At 49.8% G+C, this 26,098-nt stretch overlaps 1 long non-coding RNA gene across 1 annotated transcript; it reads left to right on the plus strand.

Annotated features, from left to right (window-relative positions):
• Positions 1-8,431: 8,431 nt before the first annotated feature.
• LOC309584259 lies at positions 8,432-22,678 on the plus strand. Its single transcript, XR_014227219.1, has 4 exons — positions 8,432-8,542; positions 9,004-9,111; positions 9,469-10,040; positions 22,058-22,678. It is a non-coding gene; the product is annotated as an uncharacterized lncRNA (long non-coding RNA).
• Positions 22,679-26,098: the final 3,420 nt, after the last annotated feature.

Genomic DNA, 26,098 nt, shown 5'->3' on the forward strand with positions numbered 1-26,098 from the left:
TCTCTATGAATCTGGAACAATTTCTGATATCTCAGATATTTTCCCTTCTTAACGGCCCTTTTCTGCATCCACTTAGTTGTTTTACCGGATGCCTTTTGGCCTTTAGGCCTCCGTGGCCTTCGCGGCTTAGACCCTTTTTGGTTAAGCTCAACCACACTATCCCGAAACTTCTCATATACTTCGTTCACCACTAGCTGCGGATCTTGCCCATCTATGATTTCCTCAAAAGCCTCCTGATACATGGTGAACTTACCGGCCGATAGCTTCAGCTTGATGGCATCATGATAGTGGAGCCGCAAGCGTCCCTCACTTTGCCTTTTAGCAGACTGGGGAGGTTCTTCTCTCCCTACATCCCCGCCTTCTCTAGATCGAACTTTCCTCGAGGGACCTTTTCCCAGAAGGCGTCTTTTGTCACTAATCTGCTTTGGTGTCTTAGATGGTAAGTGCTCCGCTATCAGCTGATTGATGTTCCTGCTACCGGCAAACTTAACCACCAATTGGTTCAGGAGAGCCTCCTCCTCTTCGGTCCATGCCCTTTTATGGGCCCCCCTTAAAGATGTTTCTTTAGGGTGGGAGGCAACTATTCGTTCCGCATTACGCACAAGAGGATGTTGTAACCTCTTGTGTTGGCCCAGTCCAATCTTGGTAGCAAAGCCACGGGAACAAACCTCACAGATCAAACTGCCCGTGGGAGCCATATGACCTTCACCTTTACACTGAGGGGTGTGACAGGCGATACTGTGGTATTTCAGATTTTGTTTACCACATTTAGAGCACCTGAACCAGATCTTTCTACATCCATGGCCTTTCTTTAGATGGTCTATTAGCCCCTGCATCCTAGTAAACCGGGTCGTACAGCATGGACACGATGGATTTTTGTCTGGGACAGATATCACAGGAATTCCTGTAATTGTTCCGTCCCTGCTGGTCCCGGGAGGAGCATCCGGTGTTACTGGCTCCTCTATTTCTCTTATTTCACACCCATTTATTTCCTCCTGAACTGGCCCAGAGAGCACAGTTTCATAAGGTTCAGGAAGTACCGCCAGACACTCTGCAATGTTGCCCAGATGGCTCCCAACCTCGAAATCAAGTTTAGAGTTAATAAACTCCAAAGATGCTAGATCGAACTTCTCCTCCTCTAACACTACAGGTGAAGATGGTATTTTGGCCTCCTCGACCCACAGATCTAGAAGGTCAGTTTGGGTGGCTGTTGACACATACCTCAAAGCTACAGAATGTACTATCGTCAAGACCATGATGGCGTTTGGTCAAGTTAAGAGGAGGGTTGTCAAAGTCTGCAGATAGAACCCTCGACCAGTCTGCAGACTGCGTTCAACTAATGCCCGTGAACAAGGCTTTGGGCAACAGCGAATGGCTGTGCCAATAAATTTGTTTCTGCGATTAGTGAATCTACCACTGGGTGGCGAGTCCAGCAATAGGGAGGGAGATATTGCTCCCTCACTCACTCTGGGGCAGAGGTCGACTTTGCTACCCTTACGGGTATCCGGCGGGACCACGAGGAGGTGCGACCTCTGCAGCTATGCCCAGTTAGTAACAATGACCCCTTAAGAGAGTCATAGTTACTCCCGCCGTTTACGCGCGTTTCATTGAATTTCTTCACCTGGACATTCAGAGCACTGGGCAGAAATCACACAGCGTCAACACCTGCCTGGGGTCACATCCACCATGAATACTTGCTTTGCCTTCACAAATATTAGCTCCTGTTTCTATAACTCATTGCTGTCATCTCTTAGATGTGGTTCCTGAAACATTACCCACTCCTCCTGTTCAGCTCCCTTTGGTAACATTTCACGGATGTAATTGTGCCTTTTAATTCTTGCATCCTCCATCCATGATTGGGCAGTTCCCGATGACCTGAGAGCATGTTCCATTCTCAGCCTGGCAGTGGCTGCAGGATTCGATGTGCCTTTCTTACCTACCCTTTGCCAGGAACTTTCTGGTGGGGTAAATGTTGGCTCTCACCTGCAGTGCTGTTCCAAGCTCCCTGTGGGGTATGTGCCTCTGTAGCTCTTGATCCAGAAGTTGATGGTCCTTTCCCATTCAAAGCTGGTAATAGCCAGGCCCTGGGATACCAGTTTGGTCCATTTTGCAAATTCTACTTTTCTCCAGTTGTGAGGTTTCAGAGAGCTGGTCTTTGGAGTGGCTGCCTCCCATTCTGATGTTATTTCCTCATCACCAAATTTGGGTGCTTCTGTCACTGGTTTGGGTTGCCATATTGATGGCGTCTTGTCTTTGTCTCCTGTGGCTTGTATCCATGCTTTTCATAGGCTTGTTGTATTTGTTCTTTCTTCAGAAATGTTTTGATTGTTTCATCTGAGGATTGAGCAAGTCTATTCAGTCATTGATCTTGTACAGTTGGAATCAGTCCTATCAGCCTGGGGGTACTCAAACCTCCTTTGTGCTTGAATACAGGATGGTGTCACATGTGCTTGGGGGTAGATGCCACCATTCCTTGACAGCCGATCGTACTTATAAGCCAAGCCCTTTTAGTGCTGTGAAGAGCTGAAAACCTGAGGGAAGAAAAAGAGGAGATGCTTAAAGCTGAAATTCTGTTGTAAAGCTATGAAGTATCAGAGTACCCATTGTAATTTCATGAAAGCATGGGGGGTGAGGCGTTCAACTTGTGAGCAAAAGCACCTGCACTGAGATAAGCACATGCTGAAGCAGCTGTAATTTCATGAGAAGTTTGAACGGGGAGAGATGGAAGCAATGAGGACCTTTGCTCCAAATGGAAAAGGAGAAGACCTCAGTTCCTAGAGATGCTCCCAGAGATAGTCCTAGAGATGAAGATGGGGAGGATCCTTTGATCCCAGGGAAGGAGGAGGACCTCTGTTCTTAGAGATGAAATGCTCCCAGAGATGGGTAAAGAGAACTTTTGTTTCTGAACGGCTCAACCTTAAAATTGCACCCCAGTAGCTCAAGATTGGACCCTTGAAAGCAGGTGTGGGAAAAGCTGCAAGTCGTGGGAAGGGACTCTCACATGATGCGAGCAGAGAACCAACCCGGGCGGCTGTCTCGTTGTGATAGTTTCTCCATAGCATGAGCGAGAGAGACTCCTCTTCCTAAATGAACTGAACAAGGTTATTATGGAAGTGGTAAACAGACTAAACATCTCAAGGGTTGTCTCTTCACATTGTCAGTGGGAGAAGGGAGGAAGGTGGGGGGAGGGGAAGAGTTCTGAAGGTGTGGTATGATTTTATTTTTTCCCTTTTTCCCTCTTTTAGGTCTGTTAATAAATTTCTTTATATTCTTTCAAGTATAGTGTCTGCTTTGCGTTTCTCCTAATTCTTATCTCACAGAAGGCAAACAGTAATGAGTATTTTGGACCAAACCACTACACCAAGGGACTCAAGGAACCCTGCTTTGACATCTGTTTGGTCTGCCAAGTAGGTCAGTCTGGGGGTGGTATAAGGTTTCAAGATGTCCATTTTCTGTAATGGTTTCAGTGGTGCCTTATCGATCCATTGTAACCAATCTCCTGATTTTACAGATAGTTCCAGTTTAGATACACCAGCCCAAGGGTCAATCTGCAGGCCCAGATATTTAAGAACTACCAGGGACAATCATATTGAGGGGTGTGGCATTAACAGTCCATGCTGGACAGACCTTGTGTGCCCCCAACAATATTGCATGGGTGAGATTTGCTCAAGCCTAACAGAAATCCACAGTTCTGGCATCAAAGCTCTTCTCGGCCTCCCACCATCAGAAGAGTTCATGCAGAAAAGAGGACAAAGAGACTGAAACTTCTCCCACTGTGTTTGCCCTTTCCAAATTTGGCAGCTCCCAGCAAGGGAGATTCCCTTTTCCCTGGTTTTCACTCGCTCTGGTCTGGGACCCTGATGGCAAACACCTTCTTAAACCACAGCCTCTTCCTTCCACACTGTGAACATCACCTCCAGCAGTGCTTCACTCAGGACTTTCAGTGCACCCCAGGCCCCTCTGCAGAAATGCCCTTGCTCTGGGGGCTTCCCCCTGGGCTCTGCAGTCCCAGTGGTGCTGGTCCCAGTAGCCCAAGGAGTCTTGCCTGTGAGTCTGATGGTGCTGAACAGAAAGTCTGTGCTGAACCTGAAAAATCTCATGATGTTTAGCTTTAATGTGTGCTAACCATGGAGTTTCTTCAAGTTTCTTGGGTTTCTGGGCCGTTCCCAGGCAGTTGCTGGGGGAGTTCCTGAGGCAGGTCCCAGGCGGTTTCTGGGTGGGTGCCTGGGTGGCTTCCAAGGTGGTTCTCAGGCAGATCCTTGGGAATTTTCAGGAGGTTCCTTGATGGGTTTTGAAAGGTTCCTGGGGTGGGTTTCCAGAGAGGTTACATGAGCAGGATTCTGGGTGGGTTCCCACATGGTTCCTGGGCAGTTCCTTGGAGAGGTTGCTGGGTGGATCCTGGGTGGCTCCCTGGACAGGTTCCCATGTAGTTCCTAGGCAGGATCCCAGGTGGTCCCCACTCATGTTCCCAGGCCATTCCCATGGCAGTTCATGGGTGATTCCTGGAATCCGTTTCCAGTCTCAGTCAGGCAGCGCAGTTTGCCGTCCCACCATGTCCCCACCTGGCCCAGAGCAAAAACCAAAAATCCTGAGTCAGTCAATCCAAACTGAAGTATACTGAAAATTATCTGTCGGAGGAGGGTGTCTCTCTGTGTATGCATGTGTGGGGGTGTGTCTCTCAAAAGGATAGAAAGGGTAAGGATTAAAAGAAGATGGCCAAAAGGCTCAAGAGGACTTAAACGCACTTAAACTCAGCAACATTTAACTTAATTGATCCCCTAAATTAAACTCCACAATTTAGCAGAGGAGCAACACCTAATAGCATTTAAATTGTACTTCAACTACACAACATTTAACTTAGAACTTCACTGAAACCCAGCACCTCAGCAAAGGACCCCCACAGGCTTTACCACAGCACAACAGCAACTTACAGGCCTGACCTAGGGACAAACCTAAAGCACTTCAGAGTCCAGGGGAGCAGCTCCTCTCCCACCTTCCAGAGAGCACATGCACACCTGCACACACACAAGCACACAAAGAGCCTGCACAAGGTACCTGTGAAAAATTCCCCTCCAAGGCACTGAAATACTCCCTGCAGATGCCTTGGCATCTTCTCACCAAAGGGAAAAGGCTGAGGCCTCCAGGACTGGGGGCATCAGCAGCCCAGGAGCCGTCGTCCTTCAGGGATCCCCCGAGTGCAGCCAACGGGAGAGTTCCTGGCTCACAGGGGCCCCACTCACAGGGACTTTGCTGCTCACCGCTGCTGCGGCCCAGCACAGCTCCAGGGGGCTCCTTTGGCACCCTGGGCTGGCCTTTAGTCACAACAAGGTTTCATCCTGGCCCCACTTGCGATCGGCAGCTTTCTCTGCTCACAGGCCCTCCATGCTGACATCCCATGTCATCCTGGGACTCTTTCATCTTCCAAAGACATCTGAGGGCAGGGCCACTCACAGTGACTCCGTGGCAAAACCAGAGGTGTCTCTAGGTGCTAAGGAGCCCTTTTGGCACTGGCACTCCCCGGGGTTCCATGGGGACATCCCAGGGCTCTCTATGTTCCTAAGGAACAGGCAGGGGAAGGGCAATCCCAGGGCCTCCAGGGTAACATCCCAGCAATCTCCACACTGCTAAGGAGCCACGATGTCACAGGAACTCACAGGCCATCTACACTGACATTCCAGAGGGCTCCCTGCTGCTGGAGAGCAGTGATGTCACAGGCACTCACACTTGGCCCCTGGAGACATTCCAGGAGGTTCCATCTTGCCAAACAGCTGGGATGTCACAGGCACTCACAGGGGCTCCCAGGGGACATCCCAGGGGTCTCAAAGGCTGCAAAAGAACCATGAGGACTCGTGCTGCCATGGGGGCCCCATGGGGACATCCTGGGGTCACCATGCTGCTAAAGAGATGGGATGGCACAGGCACTTTAACATCACTTAAAGAATCATGGGAAAGCTATCAGGAAAGAAAGATTTCATATCAAAGCCACAGCAGGACAAGGTTCCTTGCCAAGCTTCACTCTACTCCTGACACGACGGTTAAGGCACAGCGAGGAAAAGCAACAAACAAAATCCAGAGTCAGTCAATCCAAAATGAAATACCATGAAAATCATCTGTGCATGTGTGTGAGTGTGTGCATGTCTTTGTAAAGATGATCTAAAGAGTAAGGATAAAAAGAACATGGCCTAAAGGCTCAGCAGCACTTCACTTAAGTAAAAGGTAGCAACATTTAAACTTATAAGTTAAACTTAACCATTTAGCAATGGAATAACACTGAAAAGCTTTTAGACTCAACCATACTTCAACTTAAACAACACTTAACTGAGAACTGAACTCAAACCCGACACCTCAGAACAGGACCCATACAGGATTCACCATACCTCTATAGTAACTTTACTTACAAGCATAACTTACTTACAGTTCTAAAGCACTTAAAGATCCAGGAGAGCAGCCCCTCTCCCACGTTCCAGAGAGGACATGCACACCTGCACGCAGTGTTTACCATTCAGGCACAAACAAAGTTTCCAAGGCTGTTAAAATAAAAAAAAAGCAGGAACACGTTAGACAGCACCAGTTGCTGGGAGTGCACGTTGTTTTTGATAAGCTCAAGAGTAGCTCAGCCAAGCTGCAGTTTGTCAAGGCCAAGGCCTAACCAGCATTTCTCAGATCATGGGGAGGCTGAAAAATGGGAGGGAAGGGGAATGCACCACCACAAGCCATGAGATCACACCTGATCACAGACCCTCTGTGCTGACATCCCATGTCATCACAGGGCTCTTAATCCTCCAAAGACTTCTGAGGTCACGGGCATTGACAGGGGCTCCGTGGGGACAACAGAGGGGTCTCTACGTGCCATGGAGCCCATTTGGCTCAGACACGCACTGAAACAAAGGGTTCCAGAAAGACCTCCCGGTGCTCTCCATGCTTCTGAAGAACACCAAGGTCATGGGCAATCCCAGAGGCTCCACGGGGACATCCCAGGGGTCTCCCATCTACCAAACCAGACTGAGCTCACAGGCTGTGACAGGATGTCAGTTGTGACATCAGTGGTGTCTCTAGGCTGCTGAGGAGCCCTGATGTCACAGGATCTCACAGGGGCTCCACGGGGACATTCTAGGGGTCTGCAGGCTGAAAAAGAGGTCTCTTGTCACAGACAGTCACAGAGGTGCCAGTGTGACATCCCACTGGTCTCTGCTCAGAGGAACACTGAGGTCACCAGCAATCCCAGGGGCTCCATGGGGAGATCCCAGGGCTCTCAGGCTGCTCAAGAGCTCTGATGTCACCAGCAGTGACACAAGCTCCTTGGGGATCTCCATCGCTGCTGCAGTGGCAGCTTCAGACAAAGGCTCCTAGAGCAGCACGGCCACCGAGTCACAAGGGGCACAGAGGGACCCCTGGCTTTCTCAGCTCCTTCTCACAGACAGGAGCCTGGCTGGGGCGGCTGCATCCAAGCCCGGCCTCACACTGTCACTGGTTTCAGTAACTCTGTCCAGCAGGACTTGAACATGGCAAAACAGATCAATGTATAGAAAACAAATTATTCAGTAGGAGAAATGATTTGACACAAAGGACTCGATCGCAATTATTGACTACACAGGAGAAAATCCAAACCTGCTCCTGGCAGTGTACAGTAGAGCACAATAGAGTGCACTCTATTAAAGCAGTAGGGAAGCAGTCATCTTTCAGCAAGCAAAGAGAAACAGTTATGAAGTAGAGCTCGATGTAACTCCCCACACCAACACTCGTGGCAGCTCTCTTTCTCTTCACCTCCAGCAGTAGCCTTGGTGGGCATCACTGCCAGGAAGGAACCTCCACATACTCCAAGGAGGAAGATTTTAGAAGAACCTACCCTAGCAAAGAGGACTGCACTTTTACAGTCTAAAGGGATTGACTGGCTGGCAGAGGCCTTCAGGGCACTTTAGCAGCTTCTCTGCAAATGTTTTGCCTCACTATCAGCACCTTCGCTCCGCCTGCGCCGCCACGGCCCCGCTGCCCCAGAGCCCACACGGCCCCCACACACAGCCCGGCCGGCGGGGATCGCGTCGGGGCGGCCGAGCCCGGCCCCAAGCCACCGGCCCCGGCGCGAGTTCCCCCGCCCGCCGCGAGAGCGCAGGGCCGGGCGCCCTTGGCCGGCTTTCGGCTTTGGTTCCGCGAGGTGAGAGGAGGTAATTTTGTGTTTCTGTTGCGGGGTGGTTTATTTTTCGGCGCGGGAGGCGGAGGTGCGGGTATGGGGAGGGGTCTTAGAGGGGAGCGTGGTAGTTGGTTGTTTCCCTTTTGCACCTGCCCAGGCCGCTTTTCCTTCTGCATTTCTTTCCTTCCTTCTGTTTTCCCCTCGCTCCCCGCGCCGCCTCGCAGGGCCCGCGCGCGGCCCAGGCCGCCCCGCCCTCCCCGCTCAGGCTCGGCGGTGGCGCGGAGCAGCACGGGAAAGGCTTTTCCCGCCGCCGCCCGGGGTCCCAGGCGCGGCTGGCGGCGGCGGCGGCCGGGAGAGGAGGAGGCTGCGCGGGGGCAGCGGGCGCGTTGGGCGAGCAGGGGAAGCCGGGCACGGGTGAGGCTGGGCACGGGCTGCGGGTGGTGGCGGGGGGCTGCGCGGCGTCTCTTTGCGAAAAGATTTCTGGCTGGGTCGCTTGGAGTCTTTTGGTTTTACGGCGTTTTTCCCACGGTCCCCCGCTTCTTCTTCATCCCGCGGCGGGGGCGAGCAGGAGCGCAGCGGGGCGACGGAGCGATGCAGAAATGAAGGCGGGAGGCGGGGCAGGGGCACGGCGGGTTTAGAGACCCGGGCCCCGGGCTTAGAGAGCTCACGCTGCTGCCTGTCCGGGGGCGGGGCGGGAGGCAGGAACTCCGGCGGCTCCTAAAGACTCCCTCCTTCTCTCCCCGGGAGCAGCGCGGAGTGGTGAGGCGCAGGAGAGGGGTGGTGGCGGTGGTGGCGGTGACAGAGAGAGGAGGGAGATTAAAGAGCCTTGGGATGTCACCATGGAGTGCCTGTGACTGCTCCTGACCTGTCTTTAGCAGCCCAGAGTCTTCTAGGATGTGACCGTGGAGCGTCTGTCACTGTCAGGGCTCCTTAGAAGGCCCAGAGAGCCCTGCGATGTCACCATGGAAGCCGTGTGAGTGCAGGTGAGCTCAGGGCTCTTTAAAAACCTGGCTCCCTTTGGAATGTGAGGATGGAAGCCTTGGGAGGGCCTTTGACCTGACTGCTCTTCAGCAGTTTAGAGAAACCTGGCATGTCCCCATGGAGCCGTTGTCACTGCCGGTGACGTCAGAGCTCTTTAGCAGCCTAGAGACACATGGGATGTCAGTACAAAGCTGCTGTCATTGCCTGTGACCTCAGTGTTCTTTAGGAGCACTGGGATGTCACAATGGAACACTTCTGGGTGTCTGTGAGGAAGAACCTTTTTAGCAGCCTGGAGACACCTGGGGGGATGTCCCTATGGAGTCCCTGTAACAGCGTGTGACCTCATGGCTCTTTTGCAGCCTTCGACACCCTCAGAATGTCACCGTAGAGCCGCTGTGAGTGCCTGTGACATTACAGCTTTTCAGCAGCATGGAGACACCTAGGATGTCACTGTGGAACCCCTGTGAGAGCCTGTGACATCACATCTGCTCAGCAGCCTGGAGACACCTGTTACGTTGCCATTGAGACCCTGTGACAGCGTGTGAAGTCAGTGCAGTTTGGCAGATGGGAGACTCCTGGGATGTCGCCATGGAACCCCTGGGATTGCCTGTGACCTCAGTGTTCTTTAGGAGCATAGAGACCACTGGGATGTCACCACAGAACCTCAGTGAGTGCCTGTGCCAAATGGGCTCCTGAGCACCTAGAGACTGTAGTGTTCTCACCATGCAGCCACTGTGACTGTCCGTGACCTCTCAAGTCTGTGGAAGATTTAAGAGCCCTGGCATGTCACCATGGAGGCCCTGTGACCTCACTTCTCTTTAGCAGCCCAGAGAGACTTGAGATGTCAGCGTGGGTGCCTGTCTGTGATCTCTCTACTTTTGAGCAGGCTGGAGACAACTCTGATGTCACCATGGGCTGGTGGTTCAGGGAGGTAAGGGTGGGGGGAGGAACATGTGCTAGGGCTCACTGGGACCTGCTCAGGCACTGAGTCAGCAGGGACCACAGCGGTACCCAGGCCTGGGAAACACTCCTGTCTCCCACTGGCCAAGTCTGGTCACAGGAAGCAGGTGTGCCCTCCACTGGGATGAGATGCCACATCTCCCCACTGGAACAGGGGACCAGGTGTACCCCGTGTCCCCAGCATGCCAAGTGTGGTCACGGAAGGCCAGGTCTCCCCACTGGGGTCTCAGACACGGTCTGACTGCTGCCGGCATGGGGAGCCTTCCCTCCTCTACCCAGGAGGCCAGGTGTGCTCACCAGAACAATCAGAGTAGTGGTATTTCACCGATGGCTGGGACACCAGTGGGCGGGTCACCCAACACTGCCAAGTGTGCACCACGCCTCCCACTTATTCCACACCTCTCATGTCTCGTCAGAGCGCCAGAGCAGAGTCAAGCTCAACAGGGTCTTCTTTCCGTGTTGCTTCTGCCAAGCCTGTTCCCTTGGCTGTGGTTTCTCTGGATAGTAAGTAGGGACAGTGGGAATCTCATTGATCCATTCATTCACATCACTAATTAGATGATGAGGCATTTGGCTATTTACTGAGCATTTATTTTCATATATGTTCCTTTTCTGGGTTAAGTATAAGTGGCCCATCCACCATGGTCCAAATCAGTAGAATTTTGTCTCAAAAGTGGGTGAAACACAATGCTACATCCTTGGAAGAATTGTGTCATTCCCACTGTCCTTATGTACCATCAGGATTTAACTTTTTTTTTTTAATTAGCATAAGCAATAACAACTCTATGCAACCGAGCCAGTCTTGCTTGCAAAGATATGAACAATATCAGCGGAGGTGAGGAGTGCTCTGGAGGCCAGGGCCCAGGCAGTCTTCTCCCGCCTTGTTTTGGAGAGACCCAGGGCCTCTAGGAGCTCATTTGTTCCATAGAACCACTTGCGCCACTCTCCAGCGGGAAAGCCCCCAAACTTGATATCTCCTGCATTGGTGAGTTCCTGAATGTGTTCATGAAGATGTTGATATTTTCTCACTTTTCCAGTTGCAGCTTCCTGTAAAGATGCTTCAGTGCGTTCACATTTGATTGTCACCTCCATCACCAATGCCTGTTTTTCTCTTACAAAGATCAGGTCTGGTTTGTACATTTTGCCGTTGTCATCCCTCACATGTGGCTCTTGTAACACTGTCCAATCCTCCTTTGTAGCTTTGTTGATCAACATGTCACAGATGTAGTTGTGTCTTTTAATCCTGCCATTTTGTGTTACTGCACAGTTTCTGATGATGTGGGAGCACGTTTCATTTTCAGCCTTGCAGTGCCTGCAGCTTTTGGCACACTGATCTTGTCTTCCTCTTGCCAGGAAGGAACTCTCTTGTGGTGTAGACAATTGGCTCTCAGCTGCAATGCTGTTATTACTTTTCTGTCAGGTATGCCTCTGTATCTAAAGATCCTGAAATTGCTGATGTTACCCTCCTCAAAGTTTGTAACACTAGGGCCCTGGGATACCAGCTGTTTCCCTTTAGTAAATTCCTGTTTCCTCCGGTTACATGGTCGCAGATACTGAGTTTTCGGAGTAGCTACTTCCCATTCTGATGTTGTGTCATCACCTGCACCATCCAGCAGTTCCGTCTTAGGTTTAGGCTCCCATATGGACAGGATCTTTTCTTTATCTCCTCCAGCTGTTATCCATAATTTCCTGTAGATTTGATCGGAGCATTCTTCTTTCAGGAACAATCTTAAGGCATCATCCGACAATTGGGCAAGTCGACGTAATCTTTGGGCCCGTATACTTGGATTGAGGCCCATCAGTTTGGTGATACCCAAACCTCCATCCTTCATGCTGGAGTACAGGACGGCATCATGTGTGCATGGTGTGAAGTGTAGCCATTCCTTGACAGTCGATTGAATTTGTAGGTCAGGGGATTCAAGGAGCCCTGCTTTGCATCCTTGTGGTCTGCCAAGTATATTAGTGTAGGGATGGTGTCTATTTGTTTGGAATGTCCATTTTCTGAACAGGTTTTAATGTGATGATAGGTATGGATGTTCTCATACATATTGCTCACCAGTCTGGTGACATGGGGGTCCGCTTCCCTGTGCTGCAGACCATGTAGAATGTGCTGGTGGCTCACGGTGTCAAAAGCCTTAGCAATGCCCATGAATACGACACCCAGCGGTCTGTATTCTCTTTTGGCAGATGGAATTATTGTTCGTAGGAGTTTCCAGTTTTCAGAGGATTCCGCTGCTCTTATAAAGCCACTTTGCCTTGGGTTGAGGGAGCATGCCTTAGTCAACCTTGCTCTCATTATTCTGGAGAACAGTCTTAACGAGATGGAATCGATTGTGATGGGTCTCCAGTTATCAGTGTCCTTTAAACAATCCGGTTTGGCTGACTTTGGTATTAACACAGTCCTGCATCCCCTCACCATGTCTGGGATTTTTATCTGATGTTAACCAAAGGTTGACTATCTCCATGGTCTGGGAGAACTTGGGGTACATCTCCTTGAGGTCCCTTAGGGTAATCCCATCTGGACCAGGAGCCGAATTTTTGCTAATTTCCTGCACATTCTTCTCAATTTCTTTAGCCATAATAAAGTCCCTGAAAGCGCTGTTGTCAGCTTTAATTTGGAAGTTCCCAAGGCTCTTGAACTTGCCAGGTGTTTCCCATCTGGCTTTAAATGCTGAATAAATTTCTTGGGGTGGCATGTCACAGGACAAACATTCAACATCATCCAGAGTAATCTTGGCTAATTTCCCCCTATCTAGATGGAACAGGCGCTGGAAGTGCAGGTAATTACCTCTCTTGATTGCTCCCTGACAGATCTTCTTGAGTTTCTTTCCTGGGTCTTCCTTTTGTTCTTATCTTGGGTTGATGTTCTTCTCTGGCTTATCATATGGAGGCATCCCGAAGCAGTCCTGCCCTGACTCATTGACCAGTGATGTCATCTCGTGGCCATGAAGTAACTGCTGGAATGCCTGTGGGAAGGTGTTGAGTTTCCCAGCTGAAAGCCATTCACCCAGAGTTCTCTGCTAATGGGCCTGCAGCTGCCCCTCCCTCTGCTGGTTGATGTTCCCCAGCTGTTCCTCCTCATTATCTGGGTGATGACTCATCCCAGGTTCTGTTCCCATGCCCACAGCTGGTTCCTGGGGCAGCAATCTCCTTTTGTCACTGATTTGCTTTGCTGTCTTGGATGGAATGTGTTTGGCTAAGAGTTTATTGATGTTCTTGTTTTGCCAAAACTGAGCCTCTAACCTTAGCAGCAGATGTTCTTCCTCCTTGGTTCAACACCTTTTGTGAGCTCCTCGGGCAGAGGTCTCATTCGGGTGGGAAGCAACAATCCTTTCCTGATTTCTGACAATCGGGTGTGCCAATCTTTTGTGTTGTCCCAGGCCAATTTCTGTTTTGAAGTCACGGCTGCAAACCTCACAGATCCACTGGCCTGCTGGAGCTGTTTCAGCTGTTGCCCTGCATTTAGGAAAACGACTAGCAGTAGTTACTGATAGTTACTGTTTTCCCTCCCTCATGTAGCACATTGAAACCGAATCCTCCTTTTCCTGTGGGCTCCTTTCAGGTGTTTAATTAAGCCCAACACATGGTCCACCCGGGTTCCACAGCATGGACATGGTGGATTTTTGTCGGGAATCATCACTGTTGGAATGTCCTCCGGTGTCCGATTCACGCTGTTCCCTGGGACGGGTGGGGATTTTGCTGGCGTGTTGTTCTCTGGCTCGGGAGGTGATGTTTCTGATGTGCTTTCTGTCTTTTCCTCGCTGCTTTTTTCCCCATTGTTAAGTACAAACAACTTGCTGGTCTTCAGGAGACAGCTGTCTTCTCTCGCACTCAGATGAGGTGTAAGACGTTTGTACACCTCTGGCAGCCTGTTCAAACCCTCCCAACTTGTGGAAAAATGAACACATTCATTCGTTTCAGACACTCCCTAGTTACAAAACTCCAACACCACCAGTTCATTTTCATTTTCCACCAAATCTTGGGGGGCAGATGGTAAATTTGCAGACAACAGGTCTCCTTCAGTGTTAGACAAGGGGTCTAGTTTTAAATTGCTAGGCCCCAGTCTACCCAGTCAGAAGGGCTGGTCGGGGTGCTGGTCAATACCTGGAATAAGCGTATCGATGGCCCCATTTTACGGATCCGGAATTTTAGTTTGTAGCAAATTAAGGAGAGGAAGTATTAGATTGGTGGTGGACCCCCAACCACTTGCTGATCTTTGGCCAGCACAAACCCGTGGGCTAGGTTTTGGGTAAAAAGCTCCACAGCTCTTACCTTAAATTTGTTTCACTGATTTTGGGGCTATTGTTGGCTGATGATTCCAACAATAACTTGCTGGGGCAGAGGTCAGGTTCATTACCCTTCGCAGCGTTTTCAGTGGGACCACAAGGAGGTGCGACCTCTGCAGCGATGCCCAGTTTGTAACTACGCCCTCATACACAACGTCCTTTGCATTGGTAAGTTCTCATACCTCTTTCTCCAGGTGTTTGTACTTGTTCACTTGCTCAGGAGTGGCTTCTTCCGGCGATGTTTTGGCTGATTCCTACTGCACTGTCACATCCACGACAAATGCCTGGGCGACCTTTGCCAGTACCAGATTAGGTTTATATAACTCTTTGTTGTTATCGCTTATATGCGGTTCCTGAAACACTACCCCGTCCTTCTTCTTCGCCTCTTCAGACAGCACCTCGCCGATGTAACTGTGCCTCTTAATCCTAGCATCCTGTGTAACTGGGCAGTCGCCAATGATGTGGGTGCAAGTTTCATTGTCCGCCTTGCAGTGTCTGCTTGCCTTGAGGTATTGGTCCTGTCTACCCCTGGCTAAAAATTCTCTCGTGGGGTAGACATTCTCTCTCAGCTGTAATGCTGAAAGGAGCTTCCTGTGAGGTATGCGTCTATTATTTTGCAGCCAATTATTGCTAATTTTATCTCCTTCAAAATTTGTGATTCCGCAGTCCTGGGACAATAACTTAGTCCATTTATTGAATTCAATTTTTTTGCCAGTTGCATGGTTTAGGAAATTGGCTTTTTAAAGACGGTGCTTCCCACTCCAAAGTTATGTCTGCACTATATGAGCCAATTGGTTCAGTCACCGTTTTGGTCTCCCAAACTGACAAGTATCTTTTCTTTGTCTCCTCCATCTTGAGTCCACAGTTTCTTATACGCTTGTTCCATTTGATCTTACTCCAGGAACATCTTCGTGGTTTCTTACTAAACATATGTCAGGAAAATTAATCCACAAACACCAGAGGTTTATGTCCAAAAAGGAGATAGAGGAGTCCTGTTACTTTATTTGAATAAAGAGAGAGGTCATGGGCATTTCCCATGGGTCTCTCAGACTGATAGAGGATGCAGCCTCCTTTTTATCCTAATTTTCCAGCCACATTTCCCTCTCTCTTTCCCCATTGGCTGAGGTACTTGAGAGGTACAGACTTCCCGAATCACCTAATACAGACCCCATTCTAATGTATACCCCCCCTTTTCTTTTCCTTGTGTCTCTGTTCTTTTTCTCTAAATCCAGGGATTTAGCACAGCCTTGGGTGAGTAACAGTTTGTGTCAATCAGTGGAATTCCTATGGAATTTATGGTTCCTCCCACTGCTTCTTTCATCTCTCGGTATCTGGCTTTATCCACCAGCAGACCCACAGTTTGTTTGTAGAGATAAATCCCTCCCATTCCTTTCACATATATGATTATACGTTTCTTTTCTGGGTTAAGTATAGGTGGCCCATCCACCTGGTCCAGATCGTTAAATTTATCCCAAATACGGGCAGTGGGCGACACAGGACAATTGGCAGAATTGTATTGTTCTCATGTGTCCTACGCACTGTCCAGCAATGCCATTCAGCCGTATTTATGTTCCATGTTCCATCAACAGAAACGATTGAGCTTTGCTCGCAAACATATGAACGATGTCAGTGGAAGAGAGGAGCGCTGTGGATGCCAGGGCCCAGGCAGTCTTCTCTTGCCTCTTCTTAGAGAAACCTAGGGCCAGTAGCAACTCAGAGTTTTTCTCGTACCACTTTCCTTGCGCTCCTACAGGAAAGCCCATGAATTCAATGTCTGCTGCATTTTTAAGATCTTGAACTTGTCTGTGAAGTTGCTAATATTTCTTGACCTTCTCACTGGCAGCATCTTTCAAGGATGAGTTGGAGTGCTGGTATTTGACCATCATGTCCAGCACGAATGCCTCTCCTTTAAAAAAGATCAGATCTGGCTTGTATAACTCGTTGTTCTCATCTCTGATACGCTGCTCGTGGAATACAGTCCAATTCTTCTTTTTAGCCTCGCAGCTAAGCATCTCACAGATGGAATTGTGTCTTTTAATCCTGACCTCTTGAGGTATTGGACAATTCCCAATAATATGGGCTGGTGTTTCATTACCAGTGCCACAATGTCTACAGGTTTTCACACATTCATTTTGCCTACCCCTGGCCAGGAACCCTCAAATGGGGAAGGCATTGGCTCTCAGTTGTAGCACAGTTATCAATTTTCTGTGAGGTATTCCTCTCTACCTTGCTATCCACCAATTACTGATATTACCATTTTCAAAGTTCTCAATACCGTGGCCGTGGAATAACAGTTGCTTCCACTTACTGTATTCATGTTTCTGTCAGTTACAAGGTCTTGGGCAGTGGATCTTTGGAACGGCAACCTCCCGTTCAGATGCATCTTCACCCTCAGCAGGGATACCTTCTGGTAATGGAATAGGCTTCCAAATTGGTGGGATATTCTCTTTAGCTCTTTATGTCTATGCAATCTCCGTGCTTGTATACTTGGAAGAAGCGCCACCAACTTGAAGAAACCCAGACCACCATCTTTACAGTCCGAGTACAAGATAGCATCACAGATGTTTGGTGCAAGATGAAGCCATTCCTTGACAAAAGATTGAATTACCAAGTCAGGGGATTCCAGGAGCCCAACTTTTACTTTGGTGTGGTGGGCAAGGTGTACCAATCTCTGGATACTATAAGTTTTCAGTATATTGATATTCTGAAGAGGCTTTAGTGGTGTGTCAGCAATCCGACAGAGCTAATTTCTGGTGTTTTGGATAAACCTGTATCTGCTATACCAGTCCAGGGATCAATCTGTAAACCAAGATATTTCTCAGAGTGGCCAAGGTCAATCATATTAAGGGGGATGCTATTTATCATCCATACTGGACAGTCATTGATGGTATAAGGAGAGTCTTTAGTTGGCTTGGTGTAAAAGCCATGACACTTCTCCCCCTGTGTCTTGAGACCAGTTAGATGGCAAAAGGTCTCTAGGATCTTGATGTTCGTACACATACCTTCCCAGGAGTCATTCAATAACACTAAATTATCAGCGAAGGCCATGGGGGTATCTTTGAAACTTCCTTGACAGTTGCCTTCACCAAGATTCTCCAATTTACATAATAGAGGGCCAAGCACCAGGTTGAATAATAAGGGTGACATTGGATCGCCCTGTTTGACACTTAAAAGGATTTGTCTTTTCCTTTTTGGTGTCGATGTCCGTAAAATTTTGCCAACAAGATGTTTAACGTGGGGGTCAACCCCTCTCTGCATCAGACTCATGATAATATGCTGATGATATACGGTGTCAAAAGCTTTCACAATGTCCACGAAAACAATCCCAAACTCTTTGTGCTCCTTTTTTGCATGTTTGACAGTAAGTTGTAACAACTTCAGATTCTCAGAACATCCTGCTGCATGTATAAATCCCCTTTGTCTGGGGTTTATGGGACATGCTTTGGTCAATCTTGCTGTTAAAGTCCTGGAAAATAACCTAAACACCATAGAAGCAATGGTGGTAGGCCTCCAGTTATTGATGTCATTAAGCCTATCCATATCGATAGACTTGGGGGTCAAGATTGACCAGCATTCATTCAGGGCAGCAGGAAGAGTTCTGGTTACGAGCCATAAATTGAAGATCTCCATCAATAGGGAATACCTGGGATGAATTTTGACAAGACGGCCCAACGTAATCCCGTGTGGCCCCGGAGCAGAGTTCCTCCTCATCTCTTTGATATTCTTTTCCACTTCTTTCTCAATAATCAGGGCTTTACAAGTGGTGTTATCTGCTTCCTTCTGTGAAGGGAAGGATTCAAGGCCCATGAATAATGGAGCCATAGCAGTCCCTCTATCAGCAATTTGGGAGATGGGGGATGTTCTCCTCTCCCCACATTAGGACCATTAGCCATCTATATCAGGTTGAACAGCTTTAGAGGGAACTTTTAGAAGACATCTTTTATCACATACCTGCTTTGCCATTTTAGATGGAATATGCTCTGCAGTTAAGTTATTGATGTTACCATCATACTTTATCAGTAATTGTCTCAGAAGAGCCTCTTCCTCCTCAGTCCATACCTTTTGGTGGGCTCCTCTAACCGATGTTTCCTTTGGATGGGGGGCAGCAATTCCTTCCAGGTTCCTTATAAGAGGATGCGCCAGCCTCTTGTGCTGTCCCAAGCCAATCTTGGTAGAGAAGGCCTTCTGGCATACTTCACAGATCCAGTCACCCTTTGGGACTACTTCCACATTTCCTTTGCACTGTGGGAAGTGGCAGGAGATACTGTGGTACGAACGCAACTGGGGGCTTGTCACCACAAGCCCCGGCGTGCCCTCGGGCAGAGGGGACGCAGCGTTGGCCTCCACAGCGTCCTCGCTGGACGGCTCAGTGGAATCGGCGTGAGATGGGTGCGTGCGCTGGCTCCTCCTCAGAGGAAACACGTCGGGCAGCCGATGATCAGGCTGGTGTTTGCCCGGAGGCAAAGAAGGTGGGAGGGGCTTCTGGTGTGAGTTCCAACAGGTTTATTTGCAGGAGGGACCAGGGACCAGCAAAAGCCCCGAGGAGACGCAGGCTAGTCCCCTTTATGGCAGGGTGGAGTAAGGCAGGAAAAGGGAAAACAACCAATGGGGTACAAGTAGAGGGGAGGATACAGTTTTTCAGAACAAATGGGGAAAACAGGGAGGCAGGAGTCATAACAGGGAACCAATTAATAACTAAAAAAGGGAGAACTTTCTGGAACAGGGGGAGGTAATTTAGGATTGGGAGCCACCCAGGGGGAGGTAACCTAGACCTCAGTGATCTCTTCTGGTGACTGACATTTGATGGTTTCAGCCCGAGAGCAGGCTGACCCACCCCAACATCTCCCCCTTCTTTATTACATTGAAATGAGGGGAAAGGCTTAAGGGATTTCAAAACCAAACACTTAAACATGGGAAGGGCTAATAAAATTAACAACTCCATAAGGAAACCCCATACAATGTCCTTGATAACTGAAGGGATCTGGCTACTGGAGCTCCCAGTGTACAGGAGGAGCTGCAGCAGCAGGTGGGACAGCAGCATGTAGGATGTCATCACGCAGTTATGGGAGATAACTTTAGGGACAGTGTAACGTAAATAAAATTAATACAAATACAATTAACTTAAATAACAATGGCTCCCTTGGACTCCCCCTCTTTCAGAACAAAGGGCCACTTAGGGGAGGGAAACACAATAGAGAAGGTGGGAAAGGGAATGTTTGTCTTTGCAGCCTGGGAGGAGAATTTCTTGTTTATTCAGGAGGTCTTGTTTCTCCTCCTTTTCCAGGCAGTTGCTACTGTGTTTTCAGGCTGCTTTGGTTTTGATGTCTTTGTTAAGAAAGGTTTGATCCACTTTCCAGGGATTTAGGTCATTTCCAGGTCATTTAGGTCCTTCTGGGGTTGAAACACACCTGTAGCCTCTACCCTGGGTGACTAGGGGGTATGGGCCACATATCTGTAAAGTGTCAGGGTCCTTTATTAGAACCTCAGGGCTCTCAGTCAGTTTATGTTTGGCAGAGTTTGTGAAGTGTCTCATGATGGGAGGATCAGGTTCCTCATAGGAACAGTTTAAAAAGTTCAAAGTGAACAACGCTTTGGACAGTCTTATGGTGGGGGCAGCGATCTCACTGCCACCCTTTTGTTGTTCAAGCAGTCTTTTTAGTGTCTGATGTTTCCTCTCCACGATGGCTTGGCCTGTGGGTGAGTGAGGGATGCCAGTGATGTGATTCACACCCCACTCCCTCATGAATCTGTTTAACTCTGCAGAGGTGTACGCAGGGCCATTGTCAGTTTTTAATTTATTTGGTGTCCCCAACACAGCGAAGGCCTGGACTAGGTGGTTGATGACATCTTTGGCCCTCTCTCCACGGTGGGCTGAGGCAAAGGTTGCACCAGAAAAAGTATCCACGGAAACGTGAATATATTTCCGGCAGCCAAATTGGGGGAAGTGGGTGACATCTGTTTGCCATACCTCACAACTGCCTAGGCCTCGGGGGTTAACCCCCTGACCTAGTGATGGAAGCTGATGTTTTTGGCAGTTGGGGCATGTCTCCACAATGGCTTTTGCCTGGTCTCTAGTGAGGTGGAACATCCGGACGAGAGCTGGAGCATTTTGATGGAACATTGCATGGCTCAGCTGGGCTTGCTGGAATCTCTAAGGCAGATTCGCTAGCTCAACGGGCATAGCTAGGGCATCTGCTCTCCTGTTCCCTTCGGCAATAAATCCTGGCAGGTCAGTGTGTGACCTCACATGCATTACGTAAAAGGGTTGCTTTCGGTGGGAGGCAATTTGGATTAGCTTTGAAAGCAATTTATAGATTTTTGGATTTGCCACCTCTCTGAGTGATGCTCTTTCTGCTCTGGACACCACTCCTGCTACATATGCGGAATCTGTTACCAAATTAAAAGGTTCGTTGAACCGCTCAAATGCTCTGACCACTGTGGCAAGCTCCGCAACCTACAGTGATCCTTCGACCACCTGCACATCAGACTCCCACTTCTGAGTGCAAGGATTCCTCCAAACGATGACAGACTTGTGAGATGCCCCAGAACCATCCATAAAGATCGTCAGGGCATTGAGGGGTTCACGACTCTGAATTTCTTTTGGAATTAATTTAAAGGCCGAATTGAACAATTTGTGTTTTGGGTTGTGAGCCGATATTTGTCCCGAATAACTATCAAAGGCAAATTGGAGATGATTGTTGTTTTGAAGGAGATGGTCCAGTGCATTGGTTGTTAGTGGCAGGTAAACATATGTGAAATCACACCCCACAAGGGTACGGAGGCGAGACCTAGCCTTTATCACCAACTGAGCCATGAGCTCCTGTGGCGTGGTAATACTTTTGGATGGCTGGTGCGAGAGGAAAACCCACTCAATAATCAGAAGGGGATCCCTCAGCACCTTGTCCCACTGGAAAACCAGCCCATGGAGGTATGGCATTTTCCCCAACACTATAAATTGAAAGGGCAGACCTGGGGCATAACGATGGGCTTGGCGAGATGACAGTGCCTCCTGGACTTTGATGAGGGAGTTTCTTGCCTCTTCTGTCAACTGCCTCGGGGATTTGAGATCCTCGTTCCCACAAAGCAGGTTGAACAGAGGGGCAAGGTCCTCAGTCGTCAGTCCCAGGAGCTGCCTCACCCAGTTGATGGATCTGCAGAATTGATGGAGTTCCTGCAGAGTCTTGGGGTTATCATTGATCTTTAATGGTTGGGGCACCACTGTCTGCTCCTCAATTTTGAGTCCTAGATATTTAAAAGGTGAGGTCTTCTGGACCTTTTTGGGATGGATTTCGAATCCATCAGCCTCTAAAGCCCTGATTACCTCCCCCAGAGTCCAGTCCAGGTACTGCTGCGTGGGCGCACACACCAAAACATCGTCCATGTAGTGTAGGATCACAGCTCTAACTGCCTTTTTCTGGACAGGGGACAGAGTGCGAGCGACATACCACTGGCAGATGGTGGGCGAGTTTTTCATGCCTTGCGGCAGAACTCACCAGTGGTAGCGCTGCATGGGAGCCTCTCGGTTGAGGGAAGGCACCGAGAAGGCAAACCAGGGTGCATCGTCCGGATGCAGGGGGATCTGGAAGAAGCAGTCCTTGATGTCTATGACTGCTAGCTTCCACTGCCTAGGGAGCATAGAGGGTGATGGCATTCCGGGCTGCAGGGGTCCCATGTCCTCAATGACATCGTTAATTTTCCGCAGGTCGTGAAGGAGTCTCCACTTGTCTGTCCCTGGCTTCCGGATCACAAAGACCGGGGAGTTCCAAGCGCTGTTGGAAGGCTCAATGTTCCCCTTCCCCAGCTGCTCCTCCACGAGTGCAGTGAGCGCTCTCAATTGGTGTCCTTTTAAAGGCCACTGATCCACCCAGACCCTTTTATTGGTGAGCCAATTCAATTTCTGGGTGGGGCGCTCCACAGTGACCCCTACTAAAAATCCCAGGGTTGAGATGGGATCTCAACCTAGGCTCCCCACTGAGACATGAGATCCCTGCCCCACAATGTAAACCCAGAGTCAGTAACAAATGGACGGACTGTTGTAATCCGCCCCTCTGGACCCTCAATCTGGACAAGCATCCTGCTTCTCTGGGCAGCCACAGATCCTCCCACACCCGTAACAATACCTTCCGCCAGTTGCAACCCCCAATGTGACGGCCAGTTGTTGGAGGCGATGACCATCACATCTGCCCCCGTGTCCATCATCCTTGCTAGGCTGATGTCCGAGCCATGGCATGAAATCTTGCCGCTTAGCATCGCCTTGTCCTCCCCTACCATCTCAGCCCAGAAGACAGATGGGTTGTAGTTATCTGGTGAACTTCTGGGCATGAGGATGGCCTGGGCAAGAACCTGGCCAGCTGCAAGAAAGAAAGGTGGGTGAATACATTGGATGTTAATTGTAAAGAGTCCTTGTGATCCTACTTGGACGATCTCTGGTGTTATTGAGATCTCTGGTGGTGTACGCATGGTGTCTCCTATAACAAACAAGCAGCAGTCTTTCAGTCCTTTGCAGCTCACGAGGACTCGTTGAGGTGTGATAGAGTCCATCGTGGTTGCAGTGGCTGCAGTCACAGTCTTTCTGGTTGCGGCTTCTTTATTTATGTGATCACACGGGGCTGCAGATCCGCGCTGGGTCCTCAGTTTCCTGGCCGTACCTCCATGGGAGTGGGCGATGCTACTTGCCCTGGGGAAACAGCTCGGGAACTTTGATTAATCGGGGCTGGAGCTCTACAGTTCCGGGCCACATGTCCTGGCTTGCCACATCTGTGACAAGTCCAGGTTCTGTTTGTCATCCTCTTGTCCTGAGGTGCCGTTGCCTCAGCAGCACCCGCAGCTCCTACCACATTCCCCCTCATTTTTAAATTTGGTTGGCCAATTGGAACTAAGGTTGTGCAGTGCCAAATCATCTGCTTTAATGTTGGTGGAGGATCAAGTGGAAGGGTCATAATCACTCTCTTACAAGGTTCATTTGCATTAGTTTTTGCTATTTGAGTGATTATGCTTTCTCTAATTCTTGTATCTTCCACTTGCTTCTCCACCACTAATTTTAATTTGTCAATTAAGTCAATAAATGGTTCATTTGGGAGTTGCTGAATTTCAGTAAAATTTAGTAGAGGCGCCGATTTAGGGGGCATCATTAAAAATGCTTGCTCCACTGCATGTTTTACAGCATTTAAGACCGGCTCTGGGGTGTTTCGGGCCTGGTCTTGTGGCTTGGCAAGCAACCCCTCACCGGTAAGGTGGTCCATGGAAACCCCTGCGTTATTAGGGTCTTGCAACAGGATTGGGAGGACCTCTCTTAGTTGCTTTCTCCACCCATCATCCCACAACTCAAATTCGGCTGGAGAAAGCAAGCAGGAAAAAATGCTTTGGAGGTCTGCTGGGACCAACACTGTATTAGTGAGGGTGGCCCGCAGGAGATTCCGGAAATATGGACTCTCCCTCCCAAACTCCTTCTGGGCTTTACAAAGTTCTTTGAGCCCAGCAGGGTCCAAGGGTTTCCAGATGGGGTTGCCGCCAGCTCGGTTATAAGTAACCGGAGCGGCGAAGGGACCGGAGGAGGCTCCTGGTTCCGGGTTCAAGATGGCGTCGGTTCCAGTTTCCACAGCGTGGGAACCGGCAGACGAGGCGCGGGAACCAGAAGGCTCCTCCCAGTAGGTGGGGGCTGAGGACAAAGAGGAGTGGCCACGGGAAGGGCGGGGACTCCCGATGCAGGGGGCGGGACCCGACGCAAAGGAGGAGCTCACAGTCCTCATGTTTGGAGGGGGCGGGGCCAGGACAGGGCGAGGAGGAGGGGCGGCAAGAGGATTTTGGGGGAGTGCAGGAACAGCAGGGAAAGGGGACAAACCGGTGGACGAAGAAAAGCCTTCGCCATCATTTTCAGGGCAATAAAACTGGGAACTGCTTTTTGGGAGAACAACCGGGGAAGAGGGCATAGGAGAGAGGGTTTGGGTAGAAGCCGAAACAGCCTGGCCAGAGCTACTTTGGCAGGGCGGCTGAGAGGATTGAGGAGAGTCAGGGAGACGGTGGCAGCCCTGTGCCTCTGGGCATTTTACAGCTCCCGGTCTTTTCAACGAAGGGGTAGTGGGATGAGGAACGCGAGGGGGGGAAAGAGGGACTTGGGAAGAACTGGGGAGAATTTGGGGCTTTTCTTTTATTTTCTGATTAGCTTCGTGTTTATCTGTCAAAGCCCAGACCATGTAGAGAAACCTCTCTCCGGAGGGATCTCCCCTTTGGTTTAATTCTAATATTTTGTCCCCCACAAATTGCCAAAACGTGGCTGACTTCAAATTAGCAGGGGACATCTGGGGAAAATAAAAGAACAGCCACTTCACAAACCTTTTCAAAAACCCCTTTGATAACTTTAACCCACAATTCTTCAGGGACTCCCCAACCTGGAGATAAACCTCCCGCTGAGGCTGGGAAAGCTTAGCTCCCATCTTAAACCTCAGCCTCAACTTCACCCACCACCGGCAAAAAGGAGAAATTAAAAATAATTTCCCAGGGGCCAGGAATCACAAGAATACTCACAAGAAGACACAGGCATCCGGTCCTGGAAACAAAAAGGCACGGTGGGATCCTCTGGGACAGGCTGCTCTCCTGGCAGGAGTTGGCAGCCTCCTCTCGGAGTGCGGCTTTTAAAACAGAGCGCGCTGCCGCGAGAGGCATCGGCAGCTCCTAATCACTGACACTCGCAGCCTCCTGGCAGCGAGGACGATGCAGGAACGCACGTGTGTGTCGTCCCTTTTCGGTGCGCCAACCTAACGCCACTGGGGGTTTGTCACCACAAGCCCCGGCGTGCCCTCGGGCAGAGGGGACGCAGCGTTGGCCTCCACAGCGTCCTCGCTGGACGGCTCAGTGGAATCGGCGTGAGATGGGTGCGTGCGCTGGCTCCTCCTCAGAGGAAACACGTCGGGCAGCCGATGATCAGGCTGGTGTTTGCCCGGAGGCAAAGAAGGTGGGAGGGGCTTCTGGTGTGAGTTCCAACAGGTTTATTTGCAGGAGGGACCAGGGACCAGCAAACGCCCCGAGGAGACGCGGGCTAGTCCCCTTTATGGCGGGGTGGAGTAAGGCAGGGAAAGGGAAAACAACCAATGGGGTACAAGTAGAGGGGAGGATACAGTTTTTCAGAACAAATGGGGAAAACAGGGAGGCAGGAGTCATAACAGGGAACCAATTAATAACTAAAAAAGGGAGAACTTTCTGGAACAGGGGGAGGTAATTTAGGATTGGGAGCCACCCAGGGGGAGGTAACCTAGACCTCAGTGATCTCTTCTGGTGACTGACATTTGATGGTTTCAGCCTGAGAGCAGGCTGACCCACCCCAACATGGTACTTTGGATTTCCTTACCACATTTGAGACACTTAAAGATGATCTTTCTTTTCCTGTGGGTTCTCTTTAGATGGTCAGTCAGCCCCAGCATCCAATTGAATCGGGTATCACAGGATGGACAGGATGGATTTTTGTCAGGAACAGATACCACGTGTGTATCGATCGGTATCGTGCCTGAGCTTGTCCCAGGGAGAGCTGCAGATGTTTCAGGCTCATCCTTGTCTCTGTGATCTTTAAGCACGCACTCAGTTTCTCCATCCCGGGTGGACCTATTTGGTAAGGCTTCATATGCCTCAGGGTACTTGGCAAACCTCTCCCAAATTCCCCAATGACTGTCATAGTCAATCGTGGAATTAACAAACTCCAAACATACTAAATTGAGGTTCTCAGCTGCCAGTGTGGAGGGTAAAGGTATCA

The sequence above is a fragment of the Coloeus monedula genome (assembly GCF_965178545.1).
Source record: "Coloeus monedula genome assembly, chromosome: 38".
Taxonomy (NCBI): Eukaryota; Metazoa; Chordata; class Aves; order Passeriformes; family Corvidae; genus Coloeus; species Coloeus monedula.